Genomic DNA, 17,237 nt, shown 5'->3' with positions numbered 1-17,237 from the left:
TGGTTCAAAAATCTTGCATATTAGAAGAGCCCTTCTATAACAGCAACCATAGCATGCCTAGATTCAATGTCTCTGTAGAGGTATGAAACTCTAAATATTCCCCACAATTGTCCTCAGTCTCAAAAGGACATAGAAGTAAAGACTCATATTAAAAACCCACAGGGGAGCTGAGAGAATTAAATCCTTAGAAGTGGCTACTTGAGGACACCGTCACAGGAACACAGAGCCCCTTAAGAAAGGCCTGAGAAAGGGCAATGGGAAGTCAGCAGTAAAAGGGGGGCAGACTAGAAGCAAGAAGGCAACCTTCCAAAAGCTGAAGTTGTGTCTAAAGGAAGAAAACAGAAAGGCTGATGAGCTCTGGGAGATTGAGTGTAAGCACACAATAAGGCAGGCCAAAAACGTGTTTGAGGAACAACTAAAGAAGTAAAACTAACGCTACATTTTTCTGGAAACACATCAGGAGCAGAAGCCTGCCAAGGTGTCTGTAGGGCCAACTGAAGATCAGGGCACAAAAACAGCAAGCAGAGCAAAGAGAGCAATCCTTTGCAGAAGCATGTAGAAGGAACTGGAGAGTTTTTAAAGGAAACCTGAACTTGCTTTGTGAGGGACTCAGAAAAAGATCTGAAATTCAGGTGAGTGTAGAATAGGCTATAGAAAGATCTGAAAAGTGAATACAAACAAATTGCCAGAACCAGGTGGTATTCACCCAGGATATCTAAAGGAACTCAAGAATGAAATAACTAAGTTATAATAATGAGTGGTACACTCTCAAATCTGCCTTTGTATGTTACGATTGGCAAATGGCAAATACGGTAACTTTTAAAAAACATTGCAGGGTAGATCTGTGAAGCTGCAGCCTGTACTGGCAATTTAATAGAATAGATGAGAATAAAATTAAGAGAGATACCTGCATAAGCATGATTTAGTCAGGAAAAGTCAACACAGCTTTTGCTAAAGACCACCTGCCTTATTACTTTCTTCGTGTTCTTTGATACAGCTGAGACAATCTAGTTCAGTTTTCAAAAGCCTTTTACTGAAGTGTCTTGCCAAAACTATGAGGAACTGCTGAAGGCCTTTACAAAACTGTATGACTGGCCACTGCCAGGGCAGGTTTAGGTTGGATATTATGAAAAACTTCTTCACTGAAAGGGTAGTCAGGCACTGGAACAGGCTGCCCAGGGAAGTGGTTGAGTCCCCATCCCTGGAGGTATTTAAAAGAGGTGTAGATGTGGTGCTGAGGGACATGGTTTAGTGGTGGGCTTGGCAGTGCCAGGTTAATGGTTGGACTTTATGATCTTAAAGGTCTTTTCCAACCTAAACGATTCTATGATTCTAAATTATCAGATGAAGTTCATAGTAACTAAAGGTGAAGGCACATGAGGAAAAATGACCCTAAATTTCTATGTACGATGCCATGATGATACATGCTGAGCTGGCCATTACCATAAATAATGATGGATGTTCGATGAAAACATCAACCCAGTGCTCAGCTTAGGTCAAAAAAGGCAAATCAAATGTTGCGAATTCTTAGGGAAGGGACAGAGAACAGAACAAAGAACTCTGCGGTAAATCTATGTATGAACCTATGATTTGTCTATACCTGCAATACCACTTGTAGTTTTGGTCCCTTCCTCCTAAGCAGGATATGGAAGGACACAAAAGGTTCAAGATAACCAAGGATGACCGAAGGTCTGGAATATATGCAGAATGTTCCTTTTGTATGAGGGATGAAGGAGAAAGTAAACTGGGATTGCACTCTGAAAAAGAGGTAACTTACAGGGAGTATGATAGAAGTCAACCACATCATAAATGACATGGAGAAAATGGGTGGGCTTTGACTGTTTATTCTTTACCAGTAGAAGAACCACAAGGTATCAAATGAAGCCACTAGGAGCCAGGTTCAAAACAAGCAGAGATAATTCTTCGTATGACAGAAAGCTCATTGCTGAAGGATTTTCCAGATGCTGTAAGTTCACTTGGATTCAAAGGGACACAGAGCAAACTTAGAAGATAAGTCCACTGAAGTTCACTAAATACTGAAAAGCTCCATCTGGCTCAGGAAATCGCTAAACTAACTGAAGGCAGGGAGGGTATTACATGGAGCATATGCATTTACTTTTCCCTCTTGCATGGTTCTTACGTTTCTCCCTGCGAGCAAGAGTTGGGCTAAAGGGAAGTGCATTCTCCTCATCAGTCTTTGAGCTTTTTCAGAATTACAACCTTCCCACAGTGCCTGAAGCAGGGGTTCCAGCACACATGTAGAAAGAAGGTGCCGCAACACATCTTTCACCTATTCAATAGGTCTTATTCCATAGGCCTCCGATTGCTGCTGTGTGCCCTAATTTGGCTGTGCTGTTAATAATGTGCAAATAGCTGAGGTCTGTCCAGATACTGCACAGTCTCAGTAGAAAATGAGAAAGGGAAAGAGGGTAGAAGCACCTTTTTCTTTTCAGCAGCACTCGATTACAGTGCATCAGAACGGACCCTAGATTGAGCACATTGTCTTGGAACATTAACATGTGCAGAGAATCATTCTATATCCATACCTGTTTATGCAAATCCTGTCAAGCACAAGTGTTTAGATAATCAAAAGTCCTTCTGATAAACCTGATTATTTTCCTTAAGTGCTCTGAACAGCAGTGATACACATGAAATAGTTCTATCCTGCTGCATACTGTAATTCTTACCATTTCATGCATTTATGCGTCTGGCTCTAATAAAACATTATTATTTCATTTAAGAAACATTATAGGACTGCATTACAGGAAGTCTAGTGACACTGCCAGTAATTAAGGTTGTGCAACAGTTCTTTTCATATTTTCAGCTTCTTATAACAGTTTGAGCTGAAATTTATTGCAGTGATTTGCTGTGCTGTACACAGGCTAATTTTTTCCATGGATAATCTGTGATGTTCCCAAGGACAACGCAGGGAAACGTTGCATCATTTTGCCTGCATTAAAAAATTCATTGTCCCTTTACTGACCATATCACACACTTCTATACTTTGAAGAAGAGATCAAAAACATAGTGGAGTCTGACCTGTATATCAGGAGGGTCTTCAGCTCCTCTGTGAAATTCTACTTCAGTTTGACCAAATTAAATAGTTGTAATCAGCTAAAATCTCTCAGTGTAAGAGGAAAATTATTCTCAAATCTCATTCCACGTGTTTTAAGAACATCATCTTTCATATCAACTTTCAGCTCAGTTATTCTAGCACTGCCTTTTAGCTTCAATAGCACTATCCATTACCTGAAGATTACGGTCCTTGACTTAGAGTTCTGTCATATCCCTCATATCTCTTCCAGACCTCTTCCTTTCAAATTACAGATTATACATTTTTTGCTTATCTTCTAGTTCAAACCAATTTTCTAGTACACGTAACCTGAACAAGGCTAACTAGGATTACATAAAATATAATACAGAACCTTATAGAATTGCATAGATATTTCCCTATGTCACAGGATATAAGAATCACTGAGGTTGGAAGGGACCTCTAAAGATTGCTTAGCACAACCCTGCTGCTCAAGCAGGGGCAACCAGAGCATGTTGCTTAGGACCGTGCCCAGCCAGATTTTTAGTATCTCCACAGGTTGAGACTCCACAACCTCTCTGGGCAGCCTTTTCCAGTGTTTGACCACCCCCACAGCAAAAAAAGTTTTTTTCTATGTTTATGTAGAATTTCTTGTGTTTCAGTTTGTGCCCATTGCCTCTTGTCCTGTCACTGGGTGCCACTGAGAAGAGTCTAGTTCCATCTTCTTTACTCCCTCCCATCAGGTATTTATACATATTGATAAGACCCCCCTGAGACTTCTCCAGGCTGAACAGACCCATCTCTTTCTGCCCCTTAGATACTGCAGTCCCTTAATCATCTTTGTGGCCCTTTGCTGAACCAACTCCAGTATGTCTATATCTTTTTTTGTACTATGAAATATCCACTGGAACACCTGAGCATCTTGTTTTGATTACAGCTGCATTAATAGTATCAGTTTGTAACCATCCAATTAACAACTAATACATTGATGTATGCCTACATCCATCTAAATATACCTAAGTATACCCGAATTGAAGTACACTTTAGTTGTTTTCAGGCAGGAAGATCTCAGTTTATAGCGACAATTGACATTATTTCTTGCTAAGTACATGATCTTTCAGTTTACACCATTATAGTTCAGTTTTACAGTTCAGTAAGCTGTACAGTTCGGTTACTACAGACCTTAGGCTTTGGGGTGTTTAAATCTTCTCCAATTTAGTTAATACTTTTTCCTGTGATTTCCCCCCAAATGCTTCAATTAATGTTGATCAAACCAATTGGGTTTTCTTTGTCTGGAAAATCTGTTACCAAAGAAATAATCTGATAACTGTGGCACAATCAATTCTTGTTAGATCAGTGTTTCATTTTAATTCATTTTCTCTTTACCACCTAGTTTTTATTCCCTCTTTCCTTCAAAATATGGTCTAAAGCTTAGCATATAACTGAAGTCAGACTGTAGTTAACCACTCACCATTTTCCTTTTCAAATAACAGATACTGTCTTTGCCAGTATATAATCAAAATATTTACAACTTGACAGATGATAAAAATACCAGGTTTGGAATCTCAAGAATAATTTATCTCAAATTATTTCATCATCCTCATTTAAAAACACTCAACTGTAAGTTTTCATTTCACATTTGTTTGGTCATTTCCATGTCCATACACTTATTCTTTTCAGCTATCCTGCCTGTCTCATAAGGCAATATTAAAAACACAAGCAAAGGTACTTTTAATCATATCTAAACTATTTCCAGCAATGTCTTCACCTTCAGAATCTTAACCTAAGAAACCATATCTGATTTACAGAGGAAGTGAGAACTTAAAACTGCCACTTTTGACTCAGGTTTAGATATGAATATTTAAAGTGCTTTATAATGCTAAGTACTGAAAAAAAAATAAGGTCTCAAAGTCTCTAAATTCTACTAATCTAATTTTTATCGCATCCATGATCTTTAAAATAGAAATAATGCTGCCCTCTTGGCCTCGGTGATTTTGAAATGGTGTCTTACATTAAACCACCAAAAGACTTATAAGGAAAATAATAAACTGAATGTAAGTCTCCGTAATATTTTCATAGCAACATTTATAATAAGGACTTTACCATACATTACGCAATGATGATAAAACTTGGAATAGTTATTCATCAGTTACACATCTTGTATTTTGTGCCTGAAGAACAGATTTTATAAGAAATAACATGCCATTATGTAATTACAGTTCTATCATATACTATGCATACACAATAAAGCTGAATTAAGAATGAAACAGCAGTTCTTACAAATTTTGGAATCTTCATATTTTTCCTTTCATGTTCAGTATTTGTCTGGTGAACACATTACTGAAGAAGTAATTAAAACCACCTTCCTCATTAACAGTAAGGCATCAAGTATAAGCATCTATGCATACTTTGCTTTTGATTTCCTAAAATACAGTTTCACAGCTGAAAGAATACTTTAATGTCAATGGAGAAAACACATTGTTTCCCAGGCAACATGCTGGAACATGTGCCAACAGACATTGTCTGGCACACTAAGGAGTGTTGTGATATCTGCCATTAAATATCAAATTGGATGACCAAAAAAAAAATTCTTTCCTTATTCTCATACAAAACAGCGTTCCAAAAATAAACGGAAAGAGGAAGGCAAGCAATGTTTATAGAATAACCACAACAAACACACTATTCTTTTTAAAATGTGTTCAAAGCTTCCTCTTGACTTGCAGTTGAAAAATATTACAGTCACCAAGAATTTATTTCAAACTGTTTTGCCTAGTTTCCCTCTTCTCTTCCTGGGTCAAACCGGGAGGAAAAAAAATGCCTTCAAAACGCTAAGATACCCAGATGATGCAATTCAGTTCTCCAGGAAAGTATTGCATTTATACTGTGTTCAGATAGCAATAAAAGAAGACATTAGCTTTTAGATAATCTGGTGGTGACTTAAAGTTGACCCTTCAAAGAAAAACCATTTTGAATATAATAACAATAACAGATTTTGTCTAACAAAGGGTCTATAAGAAGCAACTTGCTTTCAGATTGAAGACAGTTAAATTGTAGCACTCAATGTAGCTAATACTGATTGCCTTCAGGGAAAAAGGACATGCACAATCATCACAGGTCAGTTTGCACACTAGAAACCCCTTTTATGCCAATATGACCAGCAAAATCAGACACAAGTCATTTCTATACAGATCAACAGAGAAAATCTCCGTAATCTTAGGTAATGGCTTCATGTCAAAACGCTTCCATAACCATTTCTCCAGTCATTGCTACAGTCATCAGCCTTGGACTCTACTCACAGAAGTATTACACCTTTGTTTTTCCTTTGAAAGGGTTAAAAAAAGAAAAAAAAAAAAAAAGGAGTCTAAAGGTAAACCCTTATGTGAAGAAAATATACATGTTAGACTTACAAATCCAGCGTGCAACACTGACCATATCCTTCTTGCTGCCTATTTTAAACCTGCAATGCCATGGTCAGCACTTTCCAATGCACTGAGAGGCCCACTATCTTCAACAGGACTTTAGGTTGCCCATCTGACCCGGAGCACAAGGTGGGATTTTGACAATGTGTTTCCTTTTCATAATGCTTGTTTTCTGACTTATAGGGTTTTTGGCCCTCCATTTTCTGGTAGCTCCTTCCTAAACCTAAGCCACTACTCCAGCGGAACCAGAACTGTTGGTGGGTTGCATGGTTTTCTAATCCAAGATTAAAATAAACACATGCACACACTTAACACGCTTTAACTCAGTTTTTTTAGTTCTCTTCCCCGATCTGGATTACACTACAGTTCAGTAGACAGTGGAGTCTGCTCTTCAGAAGGGGTGACACAGTAACTCTATGACAATCACCAGCACGAGGGCAGGAATATCTCAAGTCAGCATTGCTAGCAAACTCTTCATAATGTGGAACCACTGCCTTACTTATTTTCATGCAATGTCAACATTCATGTACTGTGCCCATAGCCTTTTTGGTTGTAGTCCATCCATTTTTAAACAGGTAAACTAATTTTAGTATGCGAAAATAATAATTAATTGCTAATAAGACTATCCTTTTATTTTTTTTTTTAATATAAAGTCAACTCCAAACTTCTCCACACCTGAAATGATTTTCAAATGCGTGTGAAAGACATGCAAGTCTGTCAAGATCCCTTGGAAAAGAAAAACAGAACATTGCAAAAACCTCTGTGTAAATACATGCATACATACTCAACTGTATACACACAAAGCTAGCAGGCATTACACATGTCTGCAGAACATGCTCATGTGCTACCTTGAAGACAGAAACTACTAGAAATCCAAGGACCTGCCTAAAGCCAAATCAGGGCATGCACACATACACACCCCTTCTGCCTCTGAAATGGTTTCTTTAAGAAATGAAACACTCAGAATTCAGAACAGCAAGAAAATCAAAAATACAACAGGTTTCATGAGCTCTCTATATTGACTACTAAACCTACATAGATTATAATGTATATACTTATAGCACCCCCTGGCCTCCAGAATTAAGGGAGTTGATGCAAAAATTGAGACTGCAATTCTTACAGAGAATTCCTCAGGAACAAAATGAGAGAACAGTGAATTTTCATTGTGTGACCCTTTTGTCTCTATAGAGGAACTCTGCAAACTGATTTCTCTGGAGATTGCAATCCATAATATGCAATTATACAAAACATAAGGGGGAAGACGTTCTTCATCCAATCCAGAGACAGAGATCCTACTATGCACAGTTGACTATTTTTTCCACTTCTTAATTCCAGGTAAGGTTCAATAACAAACTATGAAAAAGACAAACTAAGAATCTGTAGATCTCCCTGATACACAGTAATAAATGTTCAGGATAATAGAAGGAACTGTGGGACTGAAAACTTAAATGCTTTGTCAAGTAAATTCTGTTTCTGATTCAATCACAGTGAGACTACAGAAAGCATTGCTATTTTTCCATTAGCAAAAGATGTTGCTAAGGGTACCCAGACAAAGGAACAGGCAAAAGAAGGGAGGAAGGAGAAAAAAAAAAAAAAAAAAAAAACACACACCACACAAACATGCAAGGATGGCTGGAAATAAAAAAATTTGCAAGATGTATAGAGGGTGCTTTCATCTGAGAAGGAGTTTGATGCAGAAGCTGTTTTCCAAACAACTAGAGATCTTTTAAAAAGTAGACAGCCTTTTAAAGATAAAAATAAACTGAAGACATAACGTTAAAACATTCAAGGATGTGTCTGTGAATAGAACAACTGTACCCAGTAATACTCAGACAAGATTTCACATTACTATAGCACTACCTGCATGAAGATTTCAAGAAACCTGGCAATATTCATTAATTAAAGGCATAGCACAGCCATCTAGCGCTACCTCTGCCTAAGTAAGAAATGGCAATGGGGAAGGCTCCCGGGAGTCACACAAGAAATTATCAGCAGAGAGAGAAGTAGAGTAAGGAGGCAATGTGGCAGGAGCAGTAAAGAACAAGACCTAGGCACAACCTGTGCATGTGAAACAGACGCAGGAAAATTCACTTCTGAGTCCTGTACTGCAGTCAGACAATTGATCTTCTTCCCATACACTGCTCACTTTCATAAATTATAATCTAGTATGACTTGTGTATCTGAATGGATTTTCTAGAAGATAATCTCTGCCTTGAAAATTACTTCGAGAATTGCATCTTTTCCAATGATTCATTACCCCCTTATTAAATATGTGCACCTTTTTTCCAAGCTTTTGACCTTAATAAATTTTCACCTGCTATCTCAAGGAGATTTCTATTATGAAACTATTATTCATATACAGAAATTAATAATCCACCACCATTTATAAGGCTGATTGCCTTTGGTTGAAACTAAGCCAGATGTTCTCCTGGAGCTCTCCAGCTTAAGGGCTGGTTTAGCCCACAGCACCAGACTACAGCTTTTCCAAAGCAAAATCCCCTGAAGCACATATAGTGTGGAGGTGAGGTTGTGCAGCATCAGCTGTCTTGCTTTCTGGGCCCATTGCTATTCTGCTGCACTACTTGCTAATGTGGGCATGTCCACAGTACATTAGGACAAGCACGGTGTGCAGTCTTTATTTCCAGACCAATCACCCTAAATGTGGCCAAAAATAAAACATGAATTGTTTGTTTGAACTAAACTAAACAAACTATCCAGATCACCCTAGACAAAGGTAAGTTTTTTTACCAGTATTTTGTCCTCTGTAAACTTTGAGCGATGCTTTGGTATTCCTTCCAAAGTACAACTTTTATTTTGTTCCATTGTTGAAATACTTCCTCTACTTTCCATAGTGAAGAGGTGTTTCGTCCATTTCTTCACTTTTGTATTCTCATTATTTCCAATTTCCCAGCTGTGGCAGGCTCACTTAGAAGTAAGAAATATATAAAGACTGCATGTATCTCTTGCCGAATTTTATAAATACTTCAGCTCTTTATACCCAACAACATTCAGCCTCCAATTACTTTTACAAGAAACAAGTTATTATGGAATTTTAAAAAGTAATTCACGGAAAATATGAAACCTTCTTCTCTGCCCATACAAAAGAATAATCTGAAAAATCTCATATGTGCATGAATCCAACTGTCTTTACTGTTTGCCTAACTCATATGGCTTTGCAGGACAAACTATATTGAAAGGTGCCAGGGCAACCCACTAATAACCTAAGTAAAACACACAGAAATCTACACTGAATGCACATTTGAGAAACATGATAATTTGAGTATAGCGATACTTTTTGGAGCAAAAGCAAAATATACTTTCAGGTCTGCAAGGAAGGACGTTGGGGGGACAGAAGGGGAAGAAGAGCCAAGCAGCATCTCTCTAAAATGAACTTCTTGATACATGACATTAACTCTGTGCTAATGGTATATTCATTATAGGGAGGAATATTTAAATATACGTGTGTATGTGTGTATATACGTGTATGTGTATACATATAAATATATATGAATATTTTCATTATAGAATGAAGCCTAAGTCTTTCACAATACTTATTCAGACTCAGAGAAGGAAGCAGCTGTTCTCAAAGAAAAAAAAAAAAAATGTTGCTTCAAAGGTAATTACATAAATTGCAGCTTTGTGATTCACTTCTTTCACACAGATTTTGTGGCAGTTTGACTTACTTTGAAGTGAGAATAAGCTGCAGAAATTGAAGGCTGTTAAATTTAGCTGAATTTGCCTTTCGACTTCTTTGTGCTATCTAAAGACACTTTTGCAACCAAAACCATCCCTTAACCATGAAATTAATCAAAGCTTCCTAATCCATTCAAGACTGAGAAAAAAGTCAGAAACTTCTTCAACATCTGAGCTGTTCAAACATTTCATTGGTCTGGCTACGCGTCTCCTCCCTGCTCAAGACAACATGTGCAAACTTTCCTGCCACTCACATCAGTTGTGGAGGTGATGGACCTGGTAGCTGCATGCTCTAGGGAGACCTCCAAACAGTCTCTGCCTTCAGCAGACCCTGTCATTGAGAGGAGCAAGGGCCATCCGTGAAGGAATTAGGGAGCAGCACACATGCAGGGAGCTACCACACAGGGCAGACAGTGAAGTCTTGGTCAGCTGTGTTACCAGCTGACAAGGTGCAGAGAGAATGGAGGGACAGTGCAGAGGCTAAAGCCCAGAAGAAAGAAGGGAGCAAAAAATAAAACAGGCAGTGACAATGAGAAGGAGATAAGCAAGAGGAAAAAAAGTGGTGACTATCGGCCAGTAGAAAGCCCATCAGCAAAGGGACTAAAGAGTTTCCTCCTGAACCAGGCATCAAGTGGTAACTGCAACCTTATGTTGAAGAGAAATAGTATGGAAACACTCAGCTAACAATGTTTCAGCCTGTGCATTACGACTTGCAACAGCAAAGCTGAACACGCCTTCCAGCCTAAGCCAAGGCAGAGTGTGTACCACCAAGGGACATTTACAGCAGCACTGGGAGCAGTTCAGCTGAGCTGGTGGTGAATTCTTCCTTCCCTTCCCCCTCCAGGACAAAGAAGGCTACAAAGATAGGCAACATTACTTCAAGTTTTCTTTATGAGCATTTACTATGTTACATTTTGCAGAAAGGGTGGGCTTGCCAGCAGACTGCAAGAAATCCTTCACCAGGGTGGAGGAGGCCCATGTGTCTTGTTTAGGCTGTGCATCACATTGCCTTATAAACTGACCCACAGGTCAAAACCAAAACAAAACATAACAGACAGGGGAGGTTTCTTTACCTCACAGGCTGAAACATCTGGATCAACTAAGACAAGAAAGTTGTTGGAGTTCAACTTTCCTGTTCTGGTTGCCAAGTAAAAGTGAAGAAAATTGCTGAAACCAAACCATGTTCTTTTATAACTATTTTATTTTAATTAAGGACTCCCAGAAGAGGCTAACATCCTCCAAAGTTAGCAAGCAACTTAGAGAAGTGACTTATTTTGCTATTTCAATTTAACAGCTATTCTAATATGAACAGAACGGCTCTGTTATGAGGAAAGGAGGGAAGAAGAAGGGATGGGTGAGTAAGAGGGAAGGGAGGAAGAAGGGAAGGAGAAATGGAAGGAAAAGAAGCTGCCATCAAGTAGGAAATAATGTCAATGTTCTCATTTACCAAATGGGGGTAGGGTTCATGGCTTAAAGTTCATGATTCTCAATGATTTTGCAAGAATCTATGAACTCTGACAATGCAGAACAATGAATGCATTTTGTACTAGCTCTTCATTTCACCCGTAGTATTTCTTTATGTCCCCATCGACTGCTTTTTTAGGATAGCAGTATTAACAGGTCCATGAAGGGAAAGGGAACAGGTCATGAAAACATTATCAATGACTGTATCCACAGAGTTTTCCTAATTCCACTATCATAACCCAGAAGTTATACTAGAAATAAGAAAAAGAAAGAAAAAAAATTCAGGTGTTAATGACTGCATTCCTAATATTTCTAAATGCACATATCACTTCAAAACTACAGATATTTTCTCAGGGTAGGCTGTTTTAATACTAGTATGACACTGTAAATGAATACAGTGCCAAGAACAGTAACTTTGATAATGTAAGTCATTCTTCAGAGCCATAAACTGTGGGGAGAGAGGGAAAAGACTGAAAAAGAAGGGCTGGGGAGACGAGAAGCCAAGAAAGGAAATTGCATTAGAGATGTGGGATGTGCAGACAAGGTAAGGAAATAATATAAAAAGAATGAGTGATAAGAAAGTGAAAAGCAAGATAAAAGTGGTCATAAAAAAGAAAGCAGAGACTAGGGCCTAGATCCAGAAAAGCTCTTATGTTCTTAACTTCAAGCATGTTATTAAATATATAAAGCACACTACAAATAAAGTTAATGATATATTTTGCAAGACAGAGGATTTAACAATCAAGGATAGAAAAGTAAAAAATCAAAGAGCAATAACATCTAAAGAAAGAAGAAAAAAGTTCAGCAGAAGACTAGAGTGAAACAAAACACAGAATGTGAGCTATCCTTCTCATAGGTGGCTTTCTTATGAGTTTTCAGTGTTTCAATGTCTTTGGATAGCCTAAAAATCATACACGGTAATTTCTCAAATCAAAAATTGCTGGATCTAACATGGGAAAATTACATATCATTTGACAAAAGAAGAGATAATCGTTTAACAAAAAAGTTTACAATCACATAGATGCAACTGATAACAATTTGACTGCAACAAGGTGTAAAAAGCATCGTCCAAATCAGTCGCATATATACACACAACCCCTTTCTAACTTTAAAGGGACAGTTTCACAGATATGAAAGCAATGAGGATTAAAAACAGTTGAGAGCAAACATTTGCCTAGAAAAATATGAATGGTATTTGAAAACTTTTTAAGCATACTTTACTGGCTGTTGGGAAATGCTATAATTCATCAAAATACCATGGTTGAAAAAATAAAAAGGAAAATAAAATTTGGTTAAACTTCTGTTTAGAAGACAAACAAGTGACAAATTATAAATTTAAATAGTCTTGGATAATAAAACTGTAGATTCTCAAACCATAATTGCAAGCTTAAATATGTGCAGAGAATATATTTGTAAAGTGACAACAGATATAAGACAGCATTTCAGGAATTCTAGAAAAGTAATAATTGAAACAAAGGGACACAAAAATAAGGCAGCAGTTCAGGCAAGGAAGGCAGTTTTCTAAAATATTTAGGGAACAAAAACGAATCCTAATATTGGCATCAGACAATTCTTAAATCGGTATTCTCAAGAACAGTACTGAAAAAAAACCAAACACAAACCACAACACAGCAGCATTCGGTAAGGCTGTTCTGGTTTGGGAAATCAAAGTTTTAATTAATAATTAGAGACTAATATAATAATATCAGCCAATAAGGTTACATAAGTATATTACATATAAGTATACAGTGATTCCTCTCAAACTAACTGAATGACTATTAATTCAAGACATTTGGCCAATGAGAACGATAACATTGTGTAATGTATTTTTCCTATTGTACGGCATTTGATACAATAGTATGGCAATTTGATTAAGGTAACAGTATGAAACAAAACAAATTGTCATATGTTAAAATGAAAGAAAACAGTTTATTACACTTTAAAAAATGCAATGGTGAATGGAGAAATATCAACAACCAAGCATGTCCTACCGCAATTCACAGGTTGTGTTTGACAGCTGTACTGTTTTGTATTTTCCTCAGGGTCATGAATGCAAGAATAATAGCATTACTAACCAGATGTGAAGAAAAAATACAATATTTGGAAGAATAATACATTAAAAAAATACTACTTTTAATGAAGAGAAACAACATGGAATGTTTTAACACCTTCCTTCAGGGAAACAACATAATTTCCATTACAGCTAAATATAAAAGCATGGGGTGTGGGGGGCAGGAGGCAAGCCATTTGCTAGACAGTGCTCTGTCCTGAGGAGAAGCGACTGACAAAGATTTGGAGTACTAGCAGACAGCTGAACAGGACCTGCCAATATTACCCTGTGCCCACAGGGTTAGAGTAATCCTTGTGTAATATAGCTCAGTGGGGAAAAATGGAATAGCAAGAAGAGTCACATTTGCCTCTATTTGTCACTGACACACCATCTAGTGGAATAACACATATAAAGGCCAGAAATAAACAGCGCTTTTTAACAGTACAGATAATTACCCATTGGATAACTACTCTGTGCTTGTCCAGATTGATTTCAAGCTGTCTTACAATGAAGCAAAGAGTTGCTTTCCTAAACCATCTATAATTTCAAAAAGAAAATAATTTGGAGAGCTCCTATAGGTTGTGCTATACAGCAAGTCAGCCAGGATGGTTAGAGCAGACCTTTTCAGCCACGCAAGCTCTGAAAGCAGGACTGTAAAAGCCCTGTGCTCATACTGTGGGAATTATCCATCAGGCAAATGCCACAGCAGAGAGATGTGTTCCCCGAGGTCCCCCTTGCAAATCCTCACAGCATCCAGATGCCAAGAGCAATCAGAGCCAAGAGGAGAACAACATGATGCAAGACACAGTGATGTGAAAAACCTAAGCAGCACTGCTGCTCAGAGCTCCCTACCTCTGCTGAGGCTTTTCCAGCTCCTTCAGATGGCTGCGAGTGCAAGAAGGTGGTGACTTTATTGTGACTACACTTTCTTCAAATATGCAGAATCCCCATCCCAGCATATCAAATTCTGCAACTTGGTCACCACATATATCAGAAAGATATTGTCAGATTGGACGGTTTTCAGAAAAGAAAACATCTGAGCTAGTAACCTATCAGCAATTAATAAAGGCACTAGGGCATATTTAGCTGGTATATTTTAGAACATAACATATTAAAAAGAAGATAGCAAAGGAGGTGTCTGATGCGGCACAACTTATGAAGACACATTTAGAATTAATAGCAAGAAACAAAATGTAGTTGTCAAAACACATCCTTGGTAGCGGAAGATATTCAGCTGCATGACACTACTTGGGGGTAGGGGGATCGGTGGTGGTGAAAAGGGAAAACTCACTGATGGTACTCTTAAAAAGCTAGAAACTTAAAGCAAACCTGCACTGAGAGCAACATGAAAGGGAACACCCAGTATGCTTTTACTATTCCTGATTTCTCCAGCTGCACTGTAGCTGGTGACTGGCTATATATTCTAAAAACCTCAGAGATGAGACAAACCATGTTGGCAGACAGAAAATGCTCCCATACAATCAAGTAAATATCAAATTTGTGCATGACTACAAAACAAAACCTTTAGACACTATTAATGAATGCTTCAGGGAGCAGCTAAACACATAACCCACAGGATAAGCAAATATTAATTTGACAAGGAATATGTAGGAATTTTGGCATCAAAGAGCCAATTTATAATAGCAGTCATAAAGCCCTTAAATTAGAGCACCTATGTAGGAGCAAGCAAAGCCAACAAATTCCCTAAAATACTGCTTGATTGGAAAAACAGGAATTGCATAGAAATAAAGAAGTTGCTATAAAGGAACTAACAAGTGGACAAACAGAACAGCAAAATGTTTGTAGCTAGTACACAGACTATATTGAGTGATGCAGAAAACGGGTATGGAAAACCAACATAGCTAACTACCAATGTAAGAGATTATTTGAAGCAGCTCTTCAAAAAACTGAAGCTGGTGTCTTAATGAGGACAATAAAAGAGAAAAACAACTCTGGCAGACTAAATATAAAAATGCAATAAGACAAGCCAAAAAGGTTTGAGAAATAACTTGCAAGGGTTTGGTTTTTTTTTTTTTTTTTGTGGTGTTTTTGGTTTTTTTTTTTTTTAAGTACATCAAGATCAGGAAGCTTGCCAGAGCGTCTAGAGTTCTGAAACATAAAAATGTAAAAGAAGCGCTGAGAGAAAATAAGGCTATAACAAAAAAACTAAATGAAGTTTTTGCATCCATGCTAATAGCAAGGATGTTAAGAGAATTTCAAATAACAGAACCTTTCTTAAGGGGGATCGTTGAATGATCTCTCTGGAAGTTAAGGTGTCAGTAAAAGAGGCCATAGAAAAATCCACAAAGAGAAAAATAAGAAGTCACCAGGACCAGCTGGTGAGTTTTAAAGGAATTCAAGGGTGAAGTTCTCAGTATCGAAGACAGAAAAAAAGACAAAATGGGATAGCAAATCTTAAAAGGATTTGGGAAAGGAAGAAGAGAGACGTAAACCTAAGGTAGTTGAGAACTGGTAGCCAGACTTCTCCACCTCGCAAATTAACAGAAACTGCTACAAGGAACACAATTAGAGTATCCATAAATACAATATTTGGAGAAAAGTCATCAGGGGAGCTTCCCTAAAAGGATTTTTATTCTGGGGTCAATAAAAATGTGAAAAGAAATTAAATTAAGCAGTTCAACAAGCTCTGCCTCCAAGAGCTCTCAGGGAAACTGACATGCCAGAGACAGGCCCCACGGGGCTACGTAATTGGCTAAAGGTAGGAGACAAAAACAAATACTAATGGTTAGGATTTTTTCAATGGAGGGAGGTCACAAGGGAAGCCTTTCTGTTAGTGCCTCTGTTATTTAATATTTTAATAAGAGACCCGGAGAAGAGGGTGAAAATAGTGATATAACTAAGTTTGCTGATGATACTATTTTAGGGTAGTAAGGGTGAGGGCCAACTGCGACGAGTTGGAAAAGGATTTCACAATATAAAGTAAGTGATGAAATGTCAGCTGGAATTTATTAAATATCTAAAGGCTGAAGAGTATATTAAACAAATGATGGCTAAAAATTTGGCTTACTTAGACTAAAAAAAACAAAGATGAGAGGCAATCTGACTACTCTCTATAAATACATTAGGCATAAACATCAAGACCTAAAAGGTACTTAAGCCAAAGAAAGAACACTGGCACTGCAAGCAAATTTAGTATGGAAATTACAAGCTTCTCAGCTACCATAGAGGTGAAGCTCAGCCTGTCCAAGAGAGTAAAAACAGCCTAACTGGGCTTTAAGATAAATGTGGATAAGCACTGTGAACAAATTACACAATCTGGTTGCTATGACAGCTTAGCACTGGGTTAGCTGCCCAACTTAGGCTGGATTCAATAAATGAACCTAAAGCAAAAACTTACCAGCACATAGCAGAAGCACTATGACTTGTGCCTACGCAGAAGCAAGTCCTAGCACATTACCTACGCAGAAATAAGTTTCTGCTTCATGCCATTGTATATTTCTGCTTCTCCTTAGAACAAGAGAGGTGAGTTGCTTTGCGTGCAAGCAGCCTTGGAGGTAACTTAACAGTAACTCAGTCACATGCACAAGACTTCTATTGCTAGATTTAAAGTATTTTTGAG

This window comes from Platalea leucorodia, assembly GCF_965183815.1.
Source record: "Platalea leucorodia genome assembly, chromosome: 3".
Lineage (NCBI taxonomy): Eukaryota > Metazoa > Chordata > Aves > Pelecaniformes > Threskiornithidae > Platalea > Platalea leucorodia.
Note: the sequence above shows the minus strand (reverse complement) of the source record.